This window comes from Rhinatrema bivittatum, chromosome 3 (genome assembly GCF_901001135.1).
Source record: "Rhinatrema bivittatum chromosome 3, aRhiBiv1.1, whole genome shotgun sequence".
NCBI classification, from domain to species: Eukaryota; Metazoa; Chordata; class Amphibia; order Gymnophiona; family Rhinatrematidae; genus Rhinatrema; species Rhinatrema bivittatum.
In genome coordinates, this window is record NC_042617.1 from 316,791,128 (window position 1) to 316,815,447 (window position 24,320).

At 44.4% G+C, this 24,320-nt stretch overlaps 1 protein-coding gene across 2 annotated transcripts in view; it reads left to right on the forward strand.

The window, feature by feature from the left end:
- HS3ST5 (heparan sulfate-glucosamine 3-sulfotransferase 5) overlaps nucleotides 1-24,320 on the forward strand; it is a 348,445-nt gene that overhangs the window by 242,359 nt on the left and 81,766 nt on the right. The window lies entirely within an intron of this gene.

Genomic DNA, 24,320 nt, shown 5'->3' on the forward strand with positions numbered 1-24,320 from the left:
TCTTTTCCACAGTCTCATCAGCAGTTGTCTCGAGTAAATCAGACACATTTAGAGGGGATGTTTGTTCCTCATTCACTATATTTGACATATTATAATATATCTTTGCAAGAGGGGGAGAAGCTTCTAAAGGTATTCTTAATACATCCTTCATATATTTTTTAAACTGATCTTGTAGGAATGTAAACCTTACCAAAGGGAAATTTTATTATTCTTAGATTTAAGTATCTAGATTCATTTTCTAATCGTTCTAGATTTTTTGTCTGTATCATCTCCCCTTGTATTATGCTAGTTTGAACTTTCTGAACATGGGATACTTTCTGTTCTAAATCTTCCAACTGAACATTCTGCTTTTCTAAATTTTTCTCTGTTTTCAATACTCGTTTATTCATCTCCATTGTAACATTCGTTAACTTAGATATAGATTTTTCTAGAGTAATAATTGCTGTCCAAACAGAGTCTAGTGTAATTATCAATGGCTTCTCTAACTTCTTCGTGAGGGTTATGTTGGCCAATTCTGTCCCCTCAATTTCTAACACCTCCGTATGTTTCTTGAGGGGACCCTCCTCTTCTCCCCTCAATGACTGCTGTCCTAATTCTGCTTTGTTATTCTTTTCTCCCATCTCCAAAGATAATATATTTTCAACTTCAGTTAAATCAGTTGTTGTTACTTTTTTCTTGGGGAAAGCTCTTTCTTCTAAGCAAATCTGGAAGGGAGGGGAAGGAGTTGCCGGCGCTACCAGGCTGAGTGATATTGGTGAAGCAGGTAAATCCAGTTTTAGCTCATCTGCTGGATTTACAGTGCTTCCCTCAGGAGTTTTTTTCGGAGGCTGGACTGAAAAAGCTCTCAATTTCCCCCTGGGCAGGGCTTGCTGGGGAGGAAGACACTGCAGCCTCCCTTAGCTTGCCCTTCCTTTTAGTGTGTGGCATAATGATATGCCAGATGAAAACAAGTCCTTAGAAAACTTTCTGAGAGCGATCAGTTACTTTCTTTATTAAATCAGATGTTTACTGCAATTGGAGGGTCGGGAGAAGATAAGAAACTTTGAAGTTTTAAAGGTTTTACTTACTTGAGGTGAAGGAGTCTTAAGGAAGAAGCTTTCCAGGCAAAGCCGCACGCCCCTTGGGCAACACGCGCGCCAACGTTGACTGCGCGCCGTAAACGGGCCGATTTTATGGGCCCCTTTGGTGACGTCAGATCCCGGAAGTAATGGACTACCGTCAGGGCAAGATCCTCCTTACCCCCCGGTTTCAGTGGTTTCAAGGTAAAATTTCAAAATGAACGTCCCAGTTCTCCTCAGGTCTACTCCCTTCTCTTTCACTTCGTCGAGCAGCTGTAAACAGGCCAATTTTATGGGCCCCCTAGGTGACGTCATATCCTGGAAGTAGTGTACTACCGTCAGGGCAAGGTCCTCCTTACCCCTGGTTTCAGTGGTTTCAAGGTAAAATTTCAAAATGAACATCCCAGTTCTCCTCAGGTCTACTCCCTTCTCCTTCACCTCCCTGAGTTTTAACTCTTCTGTCAACTTTCCACTCAGCAAGTGTCTTCATCACTGTCCCTGATGTTCTTCTCTTCAGCCTTGCCTCATCCTTATCCAGTATCATCTGACCTTGTCTTCAAGTCCTCGTCTGATCCTCATCTTCAAGTATCATCTGATTGTCTTCAGTCTTCAAGTCTTGTCTTGTTCCAGTTCCATCATCTGCCCTCGACCTCTGTCTGTCCTGGCACATTTTCCATTCCCATACAGCAGATGATGGAACTGGAACAAGACAAAACTTGAAGACTGAAGACGATCAGACGATACTTGAAGATGAGGATCAGACAAGGACTTGAAGACAAGGGCAATCGAGTGGCCGGAGGGCTACCCCAGAGACCAGCATTGAGTTGTTGGATCTCTACTGATGCGTCAGGTTTGGCGGAGGTCCGAGTCCCTGGTCTTCTGCCTGTCTGCCTATGCTGGGATACATCTCACCTGCCTCGGCACTTCTAAGGAGCTCCTCTCTGCAGTCGTGTCATGGTCCAAGGGCACACCACTCTCCCCAAAAGCGGGATTGCTCCCTAGCGCTCCCGCAACATTAACGTGTCTTAAGCAGGAAGGGTGGTGGCAGCTGTTAATGTATCTAAGCAGGAAGGGTAGTGGCAGCTGTTAACGTGTCTAAGCAGGAAGGAGTTTTAGCTGAGAATCTTTGTACAGCTTGCGCTGTCTCTCTATTGCTTTCTGTTTTTTTACCTTCAAGCAGGAATTCACATCCACTTTAGAGAATAAATTTATTGACTAACAAGGTTTTAAAATATGTAGTTGAATTCCTCAGGTTTCTAGTTATTTCCCACACAGCTCTGCTACAATGTTTTCTTATTGTACGTTTTTGTAATTTGCTTTCTTTTCTTTTCATAATAACCATATTTCTTCATCAGGTGCCTTCTGGTCTGTAGCATAATTAGTGGCACAGTTCTTAATTCGAGCAACATTGACCCTGTACATCTGAGGATAATGTGGAACGCTATTTGCAGCAAGTTACAATCTATAGTTCAATGTCAGTATCCCAGTCCCTGTCATGACTGCACTCCTACTTACGACTCTTTCTTGGAGTTGGTCCTGAATCGTGCATGTTTAAAACCTGCACTCTTTGTTATTCTATGATTAATGTTCTCCCTGGTGGCATAAGAAAGCAGTGTGTCTGAAAATCTAAGATCTACTTCTAGACTATCTGATTGTCACAAATAATGCTGCTGGTATCGGTAATCTGGGCCCATGGACATATGGGTCATTGCCCTCTAACCATCCATGTGAGGCTAAGGGACAGTGCTATAGGCCCTCGGGCACTGCCCTATTGCACGAATGGTTGGTATTTTGAATGCGATGTTCAGGCTTCAGGACACAGTCTTCATATATATGGGGAGAGGGTACGTGATAACATAGTAAAGACGGCAGAAAAAGACCAGTCAGCCCATTCAATCTGCTGAGTTACTCCTATCCATAAGGCCAAGGCTGTATTCCAGCTGTTACTTGTACAAGTCTCACCACTTGTAGTCACTTTTTATTGTCCATGTCTTTGATCCTCTTCCATCCTGGTTAGATAAGCAGTAAATTTCCAACACCCAGCTCCGCACCCTGCCTTTCCCCTTATCTTATCACCAAGTCAGTAGTTATCTAAACAAGTGCCAAAACTAGTGAGGTTATTGCTCTAACATCCAGCTTTCTAGGTCCCTGTGGCCTTGCTGGGCAGTATCTAGCCAGTGCCAACCTGCCAGCACCTTGATTTCTGGGGTGTTGTAACCTGTCAATCGGGCTTTCTCCAACCAAGCCACACCACCAGAGACATCTCCTCCTAATGTGGCTAAAAGTCCCACAATCTGCATTCATTTAGTCTCATTTTCAGATGGCCAACCTATGCGGCTAAATTGCTGTTTATAGGTTTCAGCGCATAAAACGGGAAGTTACATGTGTAAGTAGCAGGTACACACGCTAGGAGTATTGTGAACATCTGGAACATGTACATAGTAGCAGTGTTGCTAGTAAATATAAACGGAAAAGAAGGGGCTATTTAGGGGTGCTCTGAAGCTGTTTTGTAAGCGGTCTACGCACCACATCACCGAACTTATATCCTTACTATGCTAACTGAGTCAGGGAAATGAAACTGCATTTCTCATTTGACTGGAGATCAAGATGAACTGGTGATTAAAAGTATACACACAAGGATAAGCAGAGTATGTGCAAGCTTTATAAACTACCTGCCTCCATGTATAAACTCTGGTAAATATTCACACGTTACAATTATTTTGCTGATAAAATATGTGTGCGTTTTTATCAAATAGATATAGGTGCGTGTACAAAAAGATACATGTGATAGGTGCTTTCTTTACTGGACTACAGCCTGGGAGAGAGTCTGGCTGAGAGAGGCCATTGACCTGTTCCTAGGGTCTTATATATGGTTAATACATAGTGACATATTGAATGACTGCAGATAAAGACCAAAATGGTCCATCCAGTCTTCCCGGCAAGTTTTTAGGGAAGTACCAATTACGGCTCCGTGCAGGCTATCCCCAAGCAGAAATGTAAGCTACAGAACTGGCAGAAAAGCTAGATACCGGTAATTTATTCTTTTCCATTCTCTAGCCAGCAGGGACCCTCTTTATTTGTCCTACAACCTTTTGAATTCCATTACCATGCTTGTCTTCACCTCTTCTTCCAGGAGGACATTTCATGCATCCACCACCCTTCTGGTGAAGACATTTTTCCTGATGTTGTTTCTGAGTCTTCTCCCTTGGAGTTTCATATCATGATCCCTAATTTTACTGCTTCCTTTCCATCAGAAAAGATTTGATTTTTCCACATCTTAATTCCTTTCAAGTATCTGAAGGTCTATATCATATCTCCCCTATCTTTCCTCTCCTCCAGGATATACATAGTAAGGATTTAAGTCTCATCTCATATGGCTTTCCATATAGAACCCACATCATTTTGGTTGCTGTTGCATGTTTGGAAGATGAAAAGAAAGTGCTATGCAGACAGTTTCTGTGAACAGACATTAGATGGCAAAGTATAGAGTGAAAGAGCACTGTACATTGTACCATAATGAGGAAGTTCTGGTTCTAATGATGTGGTTTCTTTAAAAGGGTTGAGAAGCAGATCCTCTAGGGGAAGTGTTCTCAGAAGTATATAATGCTGGTTCAAGGTTTGGAGGGAGCCACCAGAAGGCTGTTGAGCCTGGAGACCCTCTTAAGAGGGTGTAACAAGTGTGGACATTGTTAAAAAACAAATACCATCTTAGAAGCACAGTCCAGATGTATTCCACGCATTAAGAAAGGTGGAAGGAAGGAAGGCCAAATGATTGCCAGCATGGATCAAAAGTGAGGTGAAAGAGGCTATTTTAGCCAAAAGATCTTCATTCAAAAACTGGAAGAAGGATCCACCAGAATAAACAGGATAAAACCTAAGCATTGGCAAGTTAAATGTAAGAAATTGATAAGACAGGCTAAGAAAGAATTTGAAAAGAAATTGGCCATAGAGGCAAAAAATCATAATAAAAACTTTTTAAAATATATCCGAAGCAGAAAGCCTGCGAGGGAGTCAATTGGACCGTTAGATGTTGAGAGGTTAAAGGGGGACTTAGGGAAGATAAGGCCATTGCAGAAAAACTAAACAAACTCTTTGCTTCACTGTTTACTGAAGAGGATGTTGGGGAGCTACCAATTCCAGAGATGGTTTTCAAGGGTGATGATTCAGATGAACTGTACCAAATCACAGTGAACCAGGAAGATGTAGTAGGCCCAGATTGACAAACTGAAGAGTTGTAAATCACATGGACTGGATGGTATACACCCCAGGCTTCTTAAAGAACTAAAAAATGAAATGTCAGACCTATTTCAATTAATTTGTAACCTATCATTAAATTCACCCATTGTACCTGAAGACCCGAAGGTGGCCAATGTAACCTCAATATTTAAAAAGGGCTCCATGGGTGATCTGGTGAGCCTGACTTCAGTGCCGGGAAAAATTATGGAAACTGTTATAAAGAATAAAATCACCAAACATTTAGATAGACATGGTTTAATGGGACACAGCCAGCATGGATTTACCCAAGGGAAGTCTTGCCTCTCAAATCTACATATTTTTGAAAGGGTGAATAAACATGTGGACAAAGGTGAACCAGTAGATGTGGTGTATTTGGATTTTCAGAAGGCGTTCGACAAAGTCCCTCATGAGAGGTTTCCAAGAAAACTAAAAAGTCATGGGATAGGAGGCAATGTCCTTTTGTGGATTACAAACTGGTTAAAAGACAGGAAACAGAGAGTAAGATTAAATGGTCAGTTTTAACAGTGGAAAAAGGTAAACAGTGGAGTGCCTCAGGGATCTGTACTTATAAATGATCTAGAAAGGGGTACGATGAGTGAGGTGATCAAATTTGCAGATGACATACAATTATGAAGAATAGTTAAATCTCAAGCAGATTGTGTTAAACTGCAGGAGGAACTTGTGAGACTGGAAGATTGGGCATCCAAATGGCAGATAAAATGTAATGTGGACAAATGCAAGGTGATGCATATAGGGCAAAATAACCCTTGCTGTAGTTACATGATGTTAGGTTCCATATTAGGAGCTACCACCCAGGAAAAAGATCTAGGCATCATAATGGATAATGCATTGAAATCGTCAGCTCAGTGTGCTGTAGCAGTCAAAAAAGCAAACAGAATGTTAGGAATTATTAGAAAGAGAATGGTGAATAAAACAGAGGATGTCATAATGCCTCTGTATCGCTCCAAAGTGAGACACACCTTGAATACTGTGTACAATTCTGGTCGCCGCATCTCAAAAAAGATATAGTTACACTGGAGAAAATGCAAAGAAGGGCCACCAAAATGATAAGGGGCATGGAACAGCTCCCCTATGAGGAAAGGCTAAGGAAGTTAGAGCTGGTCAGCTTGGAGAAGAGACGACTGAGGGGGGGGGGGGGGGGAATGATAGAAGTCTACAAAATCATGAAAGCACTTGAACAATGTAATGTAAATCAGTTATTTACTCTCTCAGATAATAGAAGAACTATGGGGCACTCCATGAAGTTAGCAAGAAGCTCATTTAAAACAAATCAAAGAAAATTCCTTTTTACACAGTGCATAGTTATCTTCTAGAATTCATTGCCAGGGGATGTGATTACAGCAGTTAGTGTAACTTGGTTTGTTATGGAACCCTGCCCGCAGAGCTAATCCCCGCGAGCAGGCTCCACTCATCTCCCATGCTGCCTGCCTGACGCGGCACGGATGCCGCCGAATTCGGCCCTTCCGGTGCGGCTGGAGCCGCGGACTTGAGTTCTCCTTGTGGCCCGGAGGCCGTCCTGGTATGCCCTCTTCACCACGGCCGGAGCCACAGCCTTGTCTGCCTTCTTCGCGGCTGGAAGCCACCGCTGAAGTCGCTGACATCTTCATGGCACGGAGGCCACATCCCCGGGCCTGGATTGGTGGCTGGAGCCGCTCCCGGGGTCCCCTTCAGCGGCTGGAGCCGCTGCCTTCATCGAGGCCTGCCTCTCAGGCCAGCCCTGCCTCCTACGTCGAAGACATCGGTGCAGGCCGCTGTCTGCGGTCCTGCACAGCCCTGCTTCCTTCCTCTAGGTGCCAGCGTGCATCTCTCTTCAATATTTAAAGGGCCAGACACAGGAAGTGTGCTGGCCCCACCTTTGGATGAACTTCCTGCTTGAGCCCTATATAAGGGCTGCTCCGTCACTTCAGTCTTCACCTTGCATCGGAGTTACTTCACTCTGGAGGCTCCTGCCTGCCAGAGCTCTGTCAGGTCTTCTTCGTGGAGCTCCTCTTCGTTTCATCGTCAAGTCAAGTCTTCGTGCCTGAGGTCCTCGTCCAGGTGTCCTGGTGTCTCGTCTTGATCTTCCGCTTTTTGATGTCCCAGCTTCCTTGGTGTCCTGCCCTTCTTGGTGTTTGCTTCAGCGCACCTGAGCCTTCTGGTACCTGTCAGACCTGACTCCCTCGGATGACGTCTTTCCAGAGCGTGGAGTGGCCTGCAGGTGGACTGGTGTCCTGTGCTCCTGAGCCGTCATGTCCTGCCAGCCTTTGTGGTGCTTTGGGCGACATCTGGCTTCGTCGTCGGAGTCCCACTTCAACTGGATTCTTCCCTGCGCTCGTCCCGTTCTCAACATGGTCCATGACCAGCCTCCTCAGGCTGTGTAGGGCGTGCAGTGGGACAGGGTGGCCCGTGACCAGCCCCACGGGCGGGCTGAGTAGGGCACCCTGAGAGACAGTGCCAATGTCCTTCCGCCCAATCTCTCGTCTCGTTTGGACTTCGTCAAGTTCCTCGTCTTGTCCTGGATGCCGTTGCATCAGTCTTGGCGTCATGTCAATGTTTTTTTCCTGATGTCGTAGCATCGACCCTGGTCCGGGATGCTGTCGCATCGACCGTTGGTCCGTGATGTCCTCGCATCAGCCTTGGTGTCATATCCTCAACTACCTTGGTGTCATGTCTTGTTCCAGCCCTCGTCTCTGATGCCATCCGCATTAGCCTTGGTGTCATGTCTTAGTCTGCAATGCCGTAGCTTTGACCTTGGTGTCATGACTTCGTGTCAAGGCCCGTCTGCCCTCATCCTCAGGCCAGGCCTGCTGCTCCATGCTGATCCAAGCGGCAGGTCCAAAAGGGCTCGGAATGGTCGGAGGACCATTCACATTCCAACATCATCCTGTTGTTGGCCTTGGGAGCTTGCAGGCCTGGCAGAGGGTAAGACCGTCAGCCATGCTGGAACACGCCGTCAACCCTCGGTTTGGTCCTGGATCCGTCTGGGGTCGGGCTGAGGCCCAAGGGCACACTAAAACACCCACCGCATAACAGAATGCAAGGTCTTTCGAGGCCGCCACGTAACAGGGTTTATGAAAGACTTGAATAAGTTCCTAAAGGAAAATTCCATAAACTGTGATTAATCAGTAAGGAATAGTAGCTTGAGATCTATTTAATGTTTGGGTACTTACCAGGTACTTGTGACTTGGATTGGCCTCTGTGGAACACAGGATGCTGGGCTTGATGGACCCTTGGTCTGACCAAGTACTGCATATCATATGTTCTTATGATCTCTCTTGGAGAGGGCTCTGCAGAGGTTTTCTCTTCAAGGTGGGGGCGGGGAGTGGAAGGGAGAAACAACCAATGAACCTGACCTGGATTTAGAAGAATTACATGGCCCAACAGTCCATGGAGGACAGGAGAAAGAGAAGAACTTGGGAGTGGATTGTCAGAGAAGTCCTTGGATACTACCTAAAGAAGGGTTATGGAGTCAAGGATTCGGAGTTACTTGACCTAAAAGTGGGTGTTGACATGTATCTCATGAGTGGGTCCTGATGTAACTGCAGCTGATGTAGATATTGAGAGAAAGCTGATGGTCGAGGAAGTGAGAAAAACATATTTCTTAAAGAGCAGAAAAGTGAAGAGTATTTGAGACATTAGAAAATATCTTCTTACCTTTGCAAAAGTGTTTTGGTAGCTGTTAGATTAATATTACTAAAGCTGTGAAAGCCTATGAACTCTGATTAAACAAATGACTTTCACTGGTCCTTACTCTGTTTGAAAATATGGCTGGTGTCCCTAAAAATAAATTTTAATCATTTGAATTATACATTGAAGTGGATTTTATTTTGTATATGGGGGTGAATATTCCTATATTGGTATAGTAGGCAATATGGTTCATAGCGGGGAGATTCAGGTGTTGGGTTTTCCTGTCTACCTCAGAAAATGCTTTGCCCCTCCTGCCTTTGGGCCCGAGTCCACTACAACATCTGCTTGACCCAAACCCTTTTGAACCCTTCCTGAGAGTATGGCACTCAGCACACACACAGGCCGGACTCCCATCCAGGAAAGGGCTACACTAGCATGTACTTTCAGAGCAGAAATACGCAGTTCCTGCCAGGCATAAGTGTGCACATATGTATGCATATTTGTGCTGACATAGGCACACTGTTGAAAATTACACTCCACGTTCATAAATGGCTTTGAAAATTGTGCTGTGAGTGTCTTAAGCTTTCTTTGTGGAGTTTATGTGGCACCTCTTGATATGCAGCTAAGTTTTGTATGGGCAATGATTTGCATGAAAAACATTGAGCTAGTCAATGTGGGAGGAGTTGAAACAGCACAATTTGTCTGGCGAACTCCCAAAGTTAGCTAGTCAATCCTTTTTAAATATGGACCTCAGTGGGTTAAATTATCCTGATAGTTACTTTCCTTACAATGTATTTTATTTATTTACATTTATTTTTATTTATTCATCTCCTCTGTAAGATTACTCAAATTGATTTACAATCAAATATATCACAAACACATAATCTGTCTATATCATAACAAAAATATAAATATAACATCATGATAAAAAATAGAATCATCAACAAATAAAACTTAATAATAAATCAATAACAATAAAATGGTAGTAAAATTATAAAAACCCATAACATCTTCCTACTCTAATCACTGCTGCCTATCATAATTTCCAGGTTAAATTCATTGAAACACTTTGAATTACAAAACCAACTAATCAGCTTTTGACCAACTTAAGAAACTCAAGATGATCCCTTTCTATTCCAAAAGATAAGAGCCACCACTAAAAATGTCTTTGATCTAGTTCTTTGCAGATGGGTGTCGCTTATGGGAACACATAAGAGAAGAACATAAATCTCTATTGGGAATATAGACTGTCGATAATGCCTGAAAATATTTAGGCCCTTCTGTTGTCAATGCCTTACGAATCAAAATTAAGATCTTAAATTTTGAACAATACCCTATTGGTAGCCAGTGTAGATGTTTCAGTAATGGTTGAATTTGATCTCTGTTGCATCCGTCGGTCGCAGACGGCCGCTCTGCCTTAACTCTTTTCTACCCTTTTCCTCCTCCTTGGGCAAGATGGCTGCCTCTGGTGCAGAGTGCCGCAACCCTCGGCATCTCCAATCCAGCATGGGCGTCCCAGTCCACCCTGCTCCTTCCCATGGCCTCCTAGGGTGTGCGCGCACATGTTGCCTACGCCTATGTACACATCATGGCAGGAACCTCGGGGGCGTCCCCACCGCATGACATCAATACCTCCGGGTATTTAAGCCTCCGCTATGCTACCTACCTTGAGTTAGCAAGGACTTTGGTTTAGCTAATCTCTTCGCTCTAAGCTGCTCGCTTAGACGCCTCACTACCCTCCGGGGAATCTCGCTCCTGACAAAGCTCTAGACATCCGCTCCTCGGGGGCCTTTCGCTTCCAACTACCCTTCGGGGTTTCTACTAACTTGACAACCGCTCCTCGGGGGTCTCTCTCTCTTTATTTCAGGATCTTCTGTACAATCAGGTACTTGCTCCTCGAGGGCCTACCACTTCAGTGTATCCTGCACCACGGACCTTTGGTCCCACCATCACCATTGCCAGGAAGACGCTTGCACTATGCTCCAGTGAGTACCTCTATGATCCGGTTCTCCACTCCATCCACTAGGCTCGGCTTATCCCGCACCGTGGGTTCCTATCTACCTTGAATATCTGGGTGAGACTTTTACATCTGAGACTGTCAGAACATATTGGCACCTTGCTGGACTTCAGTGCCTTTCCTTCCTGCCTCATACCATCTATCTACAGCAGTGCAATAAAGCTTTCCACCTACAAGTGTCTGCTCTCTGCATTTAGCCTATTGATGTGATTCCCCATGGGGCTCTTCCCCGTGGGAGGAGTCATCTCCACTGCAACTAAGGGTCCACACAATACCACAAACACAACTATCTCTAACACTTCACCAATCTCTAATACTTTAACTGTTGTGTTTGGAAGTACCTAAGGCAATCCTCCAAATTCAGCGTTACAATAATCTACATGAGGTGTCACAAATCATAGCTAAGGATTTTGGGAAAAGTTCGTAGCCGGTGAATCATTCACAAATTCACACAAAAACCTTTATCAAGGTAGGAATTTGAGATTGGAGAGATCTGAATCTAAGCATAAAGTCAGATTCAGGAGTGCATGTGGAAAGGCCAGCTCCTGTCATTCAACACCCCAGTGAAATCCTCAGGTTTTATCTGTTAGACCCTTCCCTATCCATAATGCCATTGTCTTATTTTAACTCCAGTTTGTTTAACCAACAAACCCTCATCAAGCTCTTTTTTATCCTTTCCAATTGTACTGGCCTATGTGGACTTATAATTTGATAAAAGAAGTGTATATCATCAGCAAAGATATGGAATCCTAACCCCACTGATCTTAAAATATCACACTGAGGGGCCATGTAGATATTAAATAGTAGAGATGTGGTTCGTTTTTCGCCCTATTTAGGAAATTTAACGAAATTTCCTAATTCGTTTCTGTTTCAGAGTATCCGAAACACGACATAAACGCCGTTATTTCGGAGCCCCCGAAACCGGAAACAAAATTTTCCCCGCAATTCGGGGGAAAATTCGTTTTCGGGTTTGCCTGGGGAGAGGGGCAAAAATTATTTTTTTTTATTAAAAACCACCCCAAATTTAAATTAATTATAATACACCACCCCCCGATCCCTCCCCAAGACTTACTCCTGACCCCCCCAAGGCTTGCCAATAATCCCTGGGGGTCCAGCAAGGGTCCGAAAGCGATTTCGTTTTCGGCTGCCAGTAACCAAAATGGCGCCGATAGCCTTTGCCCATACTATGTCACAGAGGCTTTCGGCGCCATTGGTCAGCTCCTGTCACATGATAGGAGCACAAGATGGCGCCGATGGCCATGTGACAGGGGCTGACCAATAGCGCCGAAAGCCCCTGTGACATGGTCGTTCGGGCTATTCGGCACCATTTTGGCGCGCGGCTTGCACTGGCACGAACTAGGGCACGGAGGGCATGGCAAATGGAAGCCGGGACTCCGCTGGACCACCAGGGATCTTGGTAAGTCTTGGGGAGGGATCGGGATGGGGGGGGGGTTGTTATATATGTACGAAAATGCTTAAAATTGTTTTTAAATGCTTGGGGTGGTTTTTTTTTTTCGCTTCGTTACCGATTCGTTTTTCGGTCCGGTTTCGGGTTTCTCGTTTCGTTTTCGGGCAAACGAACCGAAAACGAAACGAGAAGACCCGAATTATACCACGAAGTATTCGAACCGAAAAACGACCCGGTAGAAAAAAACGAAGCACATCTCTATTAAATAGGCATGGGGAAAGAAAGCATGTGGAACTCTACAATTTAAAATTCAGGGAGAAGGACAAGTGTGACCAATAGAAACTTGTTGTAGACGATTCTAGAGAAATGACAAAAACCACTCCCAGACCCCCCTCTACTCTTAGTCATGATTAACTGTATCGAATGCTGTGGCTAGATCTAAAAATACCATTACCATAGCATTAACCTTATCCAGTTCCTTATATACTTCATCTAATACTGACACCAGTAATCTTATGGAAACCTGATTGAAACTTATTCAAAACTTCATAATCATCCAAAAATTCTACCAACTGGAGGGCTATGACTGTATCTAGGACTTTACCCAAAAACGATAGTCAACACTGGTCTATAGTTCTCTTTCAACCCGGGGTGCTAGGTTGCTTTCTTAAGCAGGAGTTTTACCTTGTTTTTTGTTTTTTTTTGTAAAGAAGGTGAAGAAACAATCTTGAGAAGCATTTAGTAACAACGCATCCTTAGCCATCCTCATAAATGCTAGTGGACATAAACCCAAGGTACACATAGTCAGTCTCATTTGTTTCAGGATATCCACCAATTACCTAGCATCACATGGACAAAATCATCCCATTTATTCTCTTTATGCCCCTTTAGATCAGAAAATAAATCACCCTTCTGAAATCCTGTCACCTCTTTGGTCTCTTCCAACCCTTCACGTCTCACCACATTATCAATCCCATTTAAAACCCTTCACTTCGATCATCCCCCTTCACACCTTCAAATTCTGACATAACCCTAGCAATTTAATCCTAAAAATAATCAGCAAACTCGCCACAACTCTGCTCCAAATTCCTGACTATTAAAGACCATAATATAAAGCGGCCAATTTCTTAACTATGTGAAATAGTTCTTTAAGCCTGTTCCACGATAGCTCAGTCTTCCTGGCTAAATACTGTTTAGCTGTCCTTACTGCTTGTTTATAATGTGTGGCACATTCCTTCCAGTTCTTCTCTGCTGCAGCAGTTCCCACTCTTCACCATTTCCTTTCTCATCTCCTCAGCACTGCTGCTACTTATTTATTTGGATTTGTTACCCACTCTTTTGAAATCAAAATTCACCCAAAGTGGTGAATAGAAATGGCAGCATATGAGCAAGATCATTTGCAGATTTTCGGATAGAGAGTATGTAGTAATTTAAAATAGCAGCAAAAGTCACATGTCAACTTAGCAATATAAAGGAGCACTATAGGATTATATCAACAACAACAACAACCGACTAATATCTACTACAATACAGTATAAATATTGGTGATTGATACATAATAATACTGTAGCACAAATGTTTGTTTGCAGCAGCACGTTTATGCCAGTCACAGCGATGCCAGATGGTATCTCATAAATCATTTATTATTCTAGAGTTTCAGATTTGGTATTAAAAGTGCCAGACTTTTATTTGCTTCCTGAAATATGAATAATCATATATTTCTTGGAGCTCATCTGAGAAGGACCTGTTGTGAGTATCTGTTTTGGTTTCTTTTGATGGGAAGAATTGATGTCACAGATCTGATTGAGGATTGTAGTGGTCTAGAGGGCATGTATACAGGTATCCTTCCATTCAGATAGGTCCGTTTCCTTGTTTTAAATTTTGTTCTGTATGCTATTGGTAACCAGTATACCTTTGGTTGGACGGGTGTGGTGTGGTTGTGCTTTTTGCATTCTGTCAGTAGTTCTAGTTCAGTGGCTTTTTGAATCATCTAGAGTTTCTAGAGGGCTTTATCTGTTAGACCCTTGTATTAAGGCATTACATTAGTCCAGCTGTGTGGTTACTGTGGCAAAAACCACTATAAGTAGGATTCTCTCCTCAATGAGTGGGCACTGTCTTCAAAAGTGGCAGCTCTTTACTGTTACCTGCTTGTACAGAAGCATAGTGAGTTCTGAATCTAGTAAGACTCTGAGACTTTTGACCTGTGTTTTTAGTGGGAGCTCATATGTTCCAAAAGGGATTTTCAGGTCTGGAATTTGTTTATTTTGTATCCAAAGAATCTGTGTTTTGTTGGTATTTAGTTGTAGTTTGTTGATTTTGTCCATTCCTAAATGATTGTAAGATACACGTGTGTGCTTAGCTTGTTTATAAATGTTGTGAGTTTGGGTCCATTGATCAGACATTGTCTACATAGATTAGATATAAGCTTTCATGTTAAAAGTATGGATCAAATGTGCCAGTGGTTTGAGGTATATGTTGAATAGCACTGGTGAACAGTACGAAGCCTTGGGAGATCCTATAGACTATAGTCCAGGGAGCTGCCATGTTGTCAGTGAAGCGTACAATTTGATTTGTGTCTCACAGAAAGGAATTGATCCAGGTTAGGACCTTGGTACATTATCCTGCTTTCTGCTAGTTGAGATAACAAGATGTTATAGTCTATAGTGACAAATGGTGCAGAGAAATCCAATAGCACCAATACTTCTGCCTGGCTTCTATTGTGGTAGATAAGGACATCATCTAGCAGAGTGACTAAGACTGGTTCTTTTCCATGGCCTTTTCTCAATCTAGATTGTTACCAATCCGGTCAGTTGTGCTGTGCTAGCCAATTATTCATTTCAGCTCTTACTGACTGTTCTATTAATTTCCCTAAAAATGGGATATTGGACACTGTTTCTTAAAGTCCTCTGAATACCAGGTAGCTAATTTTCTCACACCAACTGTTCTGGCTCAGTAAGAAACCCCAGGTTTCCCCTCTTCCAGTCAGCTAACTTTCCTTCCCAATCAGAATTCAGGCAAAGATCTTTTAAGTTTGAAATTATTTATTGTACAGATAATTTTCCATTACTTACAATTGTCGCATTCCAAACGCAAATGCCTCAGGCAGAGATCTTTGTAGCTGGAGATAGGCAGGAGAAGGGAGATGGAGTTTCTTGGGATTCAGGGTGAGAAGACAAAAGGGTTCTGAAGCTGATTTAATCTTTGGAATTAAAGCAATAAGAAGGAATGTAAAAAAAAAAGCTAATTGTATTACAGAGGTTACAGACACTTCTAGCTTTGAGGCAGCATAGTTGAGACTGACTAACAGTCTTGGAGAGTGATTACAGGGAACGTCCCCACAAGCTGGGGCTAGAGCGCGAGATCCAATGGTAGCGAGCCTAGGATCCATGTGACACAGGGGGGAACATGAAGGGAGGTCCCTTGAGCCAATAAGGCACTTAAGAAGACTCAAGCTAGATTGAGAGGGCATACAGACCCTTCCCAAGTGAGAGAAAGCAAAGGATGAAGGGAACTTCTCTTAAGGGCAAGCTCCCTTAAAGGCAAGGCTCACAGGTTTTTATCGTGGGTTACAAAAAGGTGTTTCCACTAAGTACAGTATATACACACACAAACATGAACCCACTCCTGGGGACAGAACACCAACAATAAGAAATGTCTTAGCAGCAATAACATCCAGAGCCCTTCCCATCTCTATATTCTAAGACTCTACCAAATCCCGAATTTCAGCAGTGTAAATACTCCTTCAGGATGGGGACCCATTACTTCCAAAAATGTTAAATCCAAATCCCTGGCTAACTAGACTGTTTTTTATCTTGCTTTATCTTGATAGGAGATAAATGACCAATAGAAGTGAACATAATCAAGTAGTGGTTTGACCAGGGGACTGGAGAAATGATAGGCAATGTCACGGATGTGAGCCCTTGGGCTGCGGTGTGGTTGACTCATCCTAGCAGTCGAACCTGCTAGGTCTACGCTGGCAGCAGGTAGTCTCGCTCTTATTGGGACTGGAGCTGGAGCTTCACCTATATCAACCCCTGTAAGGAGCTGTCAGATGAAGTCAAGGTTTGGGCAGCAGTCAATGAGCAAACAGTATCCAGATCCAGGCCAATGGTCAGGGCAGGCAACAAGCAAACAGTATCCAGGTCCAGGCCAAGGTCAGGGCAGGCAGTGAGCAGACAGTTTCCAGGTGCAGGCAAAGAGTTATGGCAAGCAGCAAACCAGGAGTGAGATTGGAATCCAAAGTAAAGGTCAGAACCAGGGAATCAGGCCAGGATGAACAAGACAGGCAAGACATAACACAGGGAAGATAAGATAAGGCAGGGCTGACCATGCAAGGCAGGAACAAGGCAAGGCAAGACAGCAGGACAACAAGGCAAGGCTCAAGGAAGAAGCAACACATACTGGAAGGCAGGAGGACGTGTTGCGAGTCGGCATCTGGGAGCACAGCTGGGGTTTAATCCTCAGCCCGTGCTGATGTCATCTCCCAGCGCCGTTCAGCCTTTTCTGCCATGGGGCCTACAAGTACAGGGTTGGTGTGCACGCCCGCCTTAGGAGGAGGCACAGCATGGTAGCATGATGGCAATGTTCGGGCAGTGCAAGTGGGTCATCACCCCAGGGTGAGTGTGGCCAGTTACGGGACCATCTTGTCACTGATCAAATGTTACAAAATGCTATAGCCTCATATGCATATGACATTCCTTCTTTTACATGTGTCATATGCTAATTTTAGCATCCTTACTCTTACGGCTTTCTGAACCACTGTAAGGTGCATGGGAAGGCCTTATCACACAACACATTAATTTTAGCTGGCACAAGAGGTCCTTAATGTGGAAGATAACATTTATTGCACTAAAAATAAAGAATGAAACATTTATAGCACCATGAATGTTATTGTTACATTCAACTCCTGGGTCTGATGACTCTAATTATTTATCAGGACAAAATTAGGTAGTCTGTCAATTATAACCTAACTAATATAGGACCATAAAATTATCATTTCCTGGTTCAGAGGACATAATTTAATACCTCTGGGACTCTATATATCACACACGTGCATATGATTTTACATAATCTACAAAGAAGCACAAGGGATTCCACACCTTTGTTGATTATCAAACATAATTGAAACAGTATTATAAAGGAGCTTAATCCAGATCTCATGTTCTCTGCTTCCTTTCGTTCAGTGTCTCCAGTAGCTTTTTCCAGCATTCCTATAATCTTCCAAACACAGTCAGTTAAAACAGAGGTAGCCTCATTACTGAGGCTGCAGGACTGTTCAGAAACTGATTCCTTTACTTTTTGTGAATGGCCTTTGATTAATATAAATTTACAGATATTAAATGTCTTAACAAAGATGTATTGATACTCACTAAAGTATTTGAAATATACAGAAATTCACATTAGAGTATGTAATTTTTTTCTGTTTATGATCTGTTGAATGTCTATAAGAGCCAAAAATGGCCCATTAGGATGATAATTTTCTTCAGCACAAAATGGTCTTTTGGAGTGCATGTTTCAAATATTTTAAACATTTCCACATGGAATGGAAATCTTCTGGAACCATCACCACAGGAATACACGAGACAAAAATAAGTACTCAGTTCACACAAAGAGGGGACACAGTCATTGTCCCCCTTCTCCCCCTTTTTGCATAAACTGGGAGAATCCATGCAAAACATATTGCATCTTCAGTCTCTGAAAATACAGAACTCGTTATACAAATCAAGTTAATTCATTTAGGTAAGTGTTATTATTCGTGATGGTTGTGGGTGGATCCTTGGGCCAGTGGCAGATGACCACGCTCACAGGGGAAGATCCCGAGAGGGACCACTGGTGAGGCTCAGAATTGGGAGGCAGACACTCACTAGTTCTTTTATTAAACAGTTCTTGAGAACCACCAGAGGTGGCAGTAGTGAGCTGGAAGAGCCCAGCTGGGCTGTAGTCCCTCAGGCACTGGAACAGCGATCCCAGAAAGGCTGAGCTATAGAGAAACTGAGATAGTGAGTAGGCAGAGCATGCAGAGTTCAGGAACAGAACCTTGATGGTAACACTCACACAATAGTCTCTTAGAATAGCCCAGGAGCTGGAATGAAGTAGGCCCTCGAGGAGTGAGTACCTGGTTCCAGGGAAAGCTCTGAGAGAGAGATGGTAACTCACTGGTGTTGTAGACAGCGGTGACTTCCTGGCAGAAGTTATATTCAATAGCAGGTCTGGGAACGTGGGCCCTCGAGGAGCGAGTACTGGTTCCAGACTGCGACCTGAAAAGTAAAAGAGAGAGTGAGGCCCCCGAGGAGCGGGTACCCCTGGTAAAGTCCGAGGAGATAGAGTAGCAAGGTATGCGGAGAGCGAATCCCATCCGCAGCGATACCTGGAGGCAGCTAGGTAGGAAACCCTTTGCTAACTCGATTAGTTAGCGAAATGAAAGACCTTTAAATATCCGAAGATGATGACGTCATCTCAGGGGGACGCCCCTGAGGTTTGCGCCACTGCTGGTACTTGAATCGGGGCTGCACTGCGCGCGTGCCCTTAGGCTTCAGGAGAACATGGCGGAAAGCAGCATCTAGCCGGTTCGGGAACGCCGGAGGAGGTCGGCAAGATGACGCCGCGGCAGCCAAACTTCCATCAACCCAGGAGGGAGTCGCCAAAGAGGTAAGGAGGGCGGAGTGGAGACGTCGAGCAGCAACGGTCGCAACAGTAAGCACAGCTTCAGTAAGGGAAACACACATTTTACAAATATGAATCATTGTGCTCATTTCTGGACACTGTCCAAATTGTACATCAGCATCGGCCCATTCACGCCAACTGCAACTTGTAGTACAGCATGTGCAGACAGCTTTATATAATTATTTTAAGTCAAAAAAGATCTATGGTCTTGCCTGTTAAATTATGTGGTCAGCGATTTCTCGGAGCTTTTCCTTATCCGTTAGCCTAATAGCAGTCCTTGGAACAAATTCCTTATCTTCAGAGGCTAATGAGGTCCGTAGGTTTCTGTGATGTTTGTCTCTGAGAGTCTGGGTTTTCCTTTGTTCTGTCTCTTTAACTTCAAGCTCTTATGCCAGTCGAGATGTGCCATGCAAAGTCTTTTATTCAGTGGGATGTGTAGGCTCATGTACGACAAAAATATTTGTTGGAGCAGATACTCATGAAACATAGCCTTATCTGCCATAATATTCTATTTAGCCTGCCCAATTGTGCACCACATCGCTGCCACTTGAGTCACGTCTCTATGAAGAGTCTTGCCTTCAGACGTGGAGCCCCCTGGGCCTACATTCTTTAGGAAAGAGTCTTTTACCCAGGATTTAGTCCCTCTGGGGACACAACCCCTTTCTTTTCCTTTTAACATCTAATTCTTTACCTTCCTGCACCTTTCAATCTCAGACTCTCCCCACAGCTGCATCCTTCTTTCAGTTCTCACATCTCATCTCTCCGGTTCTCATATTTGTTTGTAATCGTATTATTTGTTTTCTCTTCCCTGAGTCCTACCTATTCCACTACCCTCTTCTCCTCCTCTAATTATATCACTATTCTTGGTGTTTCATTTTTATTCAGCATTTGTAATGCATACAGTGCTAAACAAATACACATAGATCATGAATAATTTAGTCAAGTTATAAACATTATAGTTGCTAAGGGAGTTCCCTTCCCTATCCTTGAAGAACTTGCAAGAATAGTATATTGGTAAATCAGTCTCTCAGGAAGATGATCTTAGAGAGCATGTGGAGAATATATTGAAATCCTCAGCTCAGTGTGCGGCGGCAATCAAAAAATGGCAAATAGAATGTTAGGTACTATATGGAAAGGAATGTAGAATAAAATGAAGAATATCAAAATATTTCTGTATTGATCCATGGTGCAACTGCACCTTGAATATTGTGTGCTATTCTGGTCTCCATCTCAAAAAAGACGTAGCAGAACCAGAAAAGTTGTAGAGGATGGTAACAAAAATGATAAAGGAGATGGAACATCTCTCTGTGTCCCTCCTTAAAAGCCCAGGACCAGGCATTTAGCCTAGTCCCCTTAAGTCACAGAGAGAAAAAGAGCTCCGCTCTGAGGGGATTCTCCTTAGAAGGGAATAAGAACCTAGGCCCAGGGAGAACAGAGGGTCCCCAGAGAAGAGAAGGAAACCTAGGGAAGGCTAATATTGCTGAACTGTGAGTTATATTGCTGTCTTTATTTTGCAAAGGTAAGCAGAGCTGATTCTGTTTTGTTTTCTTGTCATTAATAAAGAAGTTTATGAGAGAACAGCCAGAGTCCAGCCTGAGTCTGTTCTCTAGCCAGGCACCAACCACTCACAGTGTTACATTTGGAGTCAGTTTGGGATTTCTGTGCTAAGCCTTGCATAGGCAAAGAAACATTCCAAAAAGAGAAGAAAAAGAAGGGGCTGCAGATGTGGTCAGAGATTATTTTATAGCAGGCTAAGGAGGTAGCTCCGCTAAGAGAATTGGACTTGTATTCAGAGTCAAAAAGACAGGGGTTTTTTGTGTGTTTTGATTCCTCCTTGAGGGAGAAGGTTGTTGAATATGTACTTCTGAACAGGGCCGAGTCCTTTAAGAAAGCTTTAATGCAATTGTATCAGTTAATTAAAATGGAGCAATTACTACAGGTCCTGACAGAAGGGCAGCAGCGACAGAGATGGATGGAAACCTTACATGAATAGTATGGCCAATAGCTGGGAGTGCTGAACCAGCAGCAGGGGCCACTGAACCAGATGGCCTGAGCAATGCAAACTGCCGCAACATGGACAAGCCCACAGCCTCCAATGTTGTTTAAAATGAAGTAATGGGAAGTCCCAGGTGTTTTCCTAAAAAAAATACTTTGAAAGAAATGCTGGCATGACTGACTGGTCAGAAGATAGCTGGACCACCTACCTGGCAAATTTACTTACTGGCAAGAGCCAAGTCGCCTTTCAAGCTGCCAATCCAGATGGGAAAACCAGCTACTCCATTGTCAAAACTACAATCCTGAAAAGAGCAGGGTAATTGACAGAAACATACCAGCAACAATTCTGGAGAAGCACTCTATAGCCTGGGGAATCTCCACAATGTTGCGCTCACTGGCCAGGGATTCCCGCAGCTGGCTTCACTTACCCATCACCATGTCAACACAGCCAGACCAACCCCAGGCTCTCTCTCGGCAGCGGGGACCTGCCACCAACGCCTGGAGCAGCTGACCATGCCAATTACTTCCGATCCCCACTGGCAGTTCCTTAGGTGTGTGCACCTCTCTGCTTTATTTAAAGGGTGCACAGTGGGAAATGCCCTGCGGCCCTCACTGATGACATCATCACTTAGGGACTACTTAAGGCTGCTCCCTGCCTTCATCCCTTACCTCAGCAACTGGTCGAACTCCTAGAGAGTAGCTGGTTGCCTGACTCTGTGTTCCTGACTCCCTGTTTCTGACTCCTGGCCTTTGTCTTGTCTTCCCCTGGATTGCTTTTTGGACTTGACCTCAGACCTCCTCTGGACTTTTCTTGATCACCGCCCGTTTTGACCTTTAGTATGTTTCCTGGATTTGCTTGATCACCTCCTGCCTTGACCCTTGGTGCATCTTCTGGATTCCATTGTTAGCTGCCTGCCCCGACCCTTGGAATGTCCTGACTCTGTTTCTGCTTCCCGTCTGTCATGGGATTCCTCATCATTGGAAACCTGTGCCTAAGTCCAGCCAGCCCCGGCACCCAAGAGCTCAACCTGCAGGGAATGAGAGCTGGATTGGTGAAGATCCTGTTGGGTCTCCACACTGGCCAGTTCTGCCTGCCGACGAATAGGTCCTGCTGACCTCCCTCCTGCAAGTGGCATCAACCTCATCTTGGCCCAAGGGTCCACTGTTACAACACACAAAGTCTTTTTCATTGGTTAAAAGATGTCGGATGGAAGTGGCTATAACCATAAGTGAAGACAGGCCTTGAGGTAGTCAATAATGTCCTTCTGGAGCAGTTTCTGGATGGGCTAAACCAGCCCATGCAGAATTGGGTGTGTTGACACCCAGGGCTTACACAAGAAAAAACATTGGAAGTGTCAGACACCTTCCAAAAGACCCAGTTGATTTTGTAATTAGTGTGAAAACCAGAAAGATGACCAGTAGAGATTCTCTGGGGTGGCATTGAGAATGCAGGACCCCAGCAATGCTTCTCAAAGCAGGGCAACTCTCATTCTGCATACAGGTCACAGACCCCAATCTCCTCAGCTTATTTTAACTGTGGAAAAAGAGGCCATTTGGCCAAAGTCTATCACCAGAAAAGGAGCAAACCTTATGGAGGTCAGCCTGGTAATATAGCCACCACTGAAGGTTAAAGTACCCACTAGTGAAGAAACCCCTCCAAAATGGAGACGACCACCAGACCAGAAGGGAGAAAGAGTACCTGAGGTACCTGCATGAACAAGTAGTAAGATTTTTATGTTTTTCTCTTTTACTCACTTTCTGCTGGGCAAGAGCATAAGGAAAAGCATTGGGCCAAATTTTAAGACCTACGCCCAATTTTATAACATGCGCATGTTATAAAATCTGGGATCGGCGTGGACAAGGGGGTGCACACTTGTGCACCTTGCGCGTGCCGAGCCCTAGAGGAGCCCCGATGGCTTTCCCCTGTTCCCTCCAAGGCCGCTCCGAAATCGGAGCGGCCTCAGAGGGAACTTTCCTTCCACCCCCCCACCTTCCCCTCCCTTCCCCTACCTAACCCGCCCTCAGCCCTACCTAAAAACCTTCTTAACCTGGGCAGGCTTAGGTTGCGTGCGTCAGCCGAGTGGGCCTTCAGAGGCCTCTGGCCCTGCCCCTGCCCCAGACCGTCCCCGCCCCGCCCCTTTTTTCAAGCCCCGGGACTTGCGCGCATCGCCGGGCCTATGCAAAATAGGCTTGGTGCGCGTATCCCCCCTGCGCAAGTAAATCCAGCCGGATTTACGCACGCAGGGCTTTTAAAATCTGCCCCATTGCTCTTATGGTAAGGAAGAGAACAAAGAACGCTTTGGAGGAAGTATGGAAGCAAAAGGGGAACAGTCCCCGCAGACAGGATCTTGTTGTGGAGTGAAAGAGCCCGGTGTCAAAGACTGTCCCTGATTTGACGATGAAGACTGAGAGTGCAGTTTTAAGTAAGAATGGGGGCACAGACTAGTGAAGCTTCAAAGTTGTAACTTTGATGATATGCATTATGTGGGCTGTGGGTAGAAACCTGAAGTTTCATTACTGTACGTGCAGCAAAATGGATTCTCTCTCTGACTTCAAAATGGACAATTGGCCTGTATTTCAGCAGAGAGGTACATGGATGATGAACTTCTGACACACAGCAGTGCGTGACCGACTTATCTTCTTTGCCAGCATACACTGTTTACCTGGGCCTCTTTTAAAGAATGAAACTTTCTCTCGGCAAACAGAAGGAATCTAAGACAATGCAGGCACTGTGTGTGTGGGTAGGGGAGGACAGATCTAGAGGCCTTTAGCAGAGCACAGAAATATCTGGCAACTTAGACCCTCCAATCAGCAAAGGAGGTCTTATCAGAATCAGGTCAGCTCTCTGTCATGCTGTTCACAGATGACCCTCCATGGGAGGAGGTCAAGCTGGGGGGAGGACGGACGACAAGCAGTTCAAAGTGAAGAAGAAAAACCCAATCAGACATCTATTCGTGTCCCAGCTTTAATATGCATGAACTACTTAATATGCATATCCTGTCTCTTAAAAACAGCTTAGGAGAGGGGCTTGGGGCTCAGCTATGAAGATCAATTAACACCACTAAGAAGATGACTGAGCCACTGCTCTCCACCCCTCCCTGCCATCCTGCTGACAGACCAGATCTCCAGAATCCTGAACTACACATAAGAGACGTCCTCTGCCCCTGCTGCTTCTTAGGGAGAATCTAATTTGTCTTTTTCCTCTCCAGGGTTAGACAAATCTTCTCCAATTCCCCGCAAGGTGCAGAGATTCCAGCATTTGTTTCTAGTGACAGAGACAGCCTTCACGATCTCAAACTCACAGCACAGAGACAAG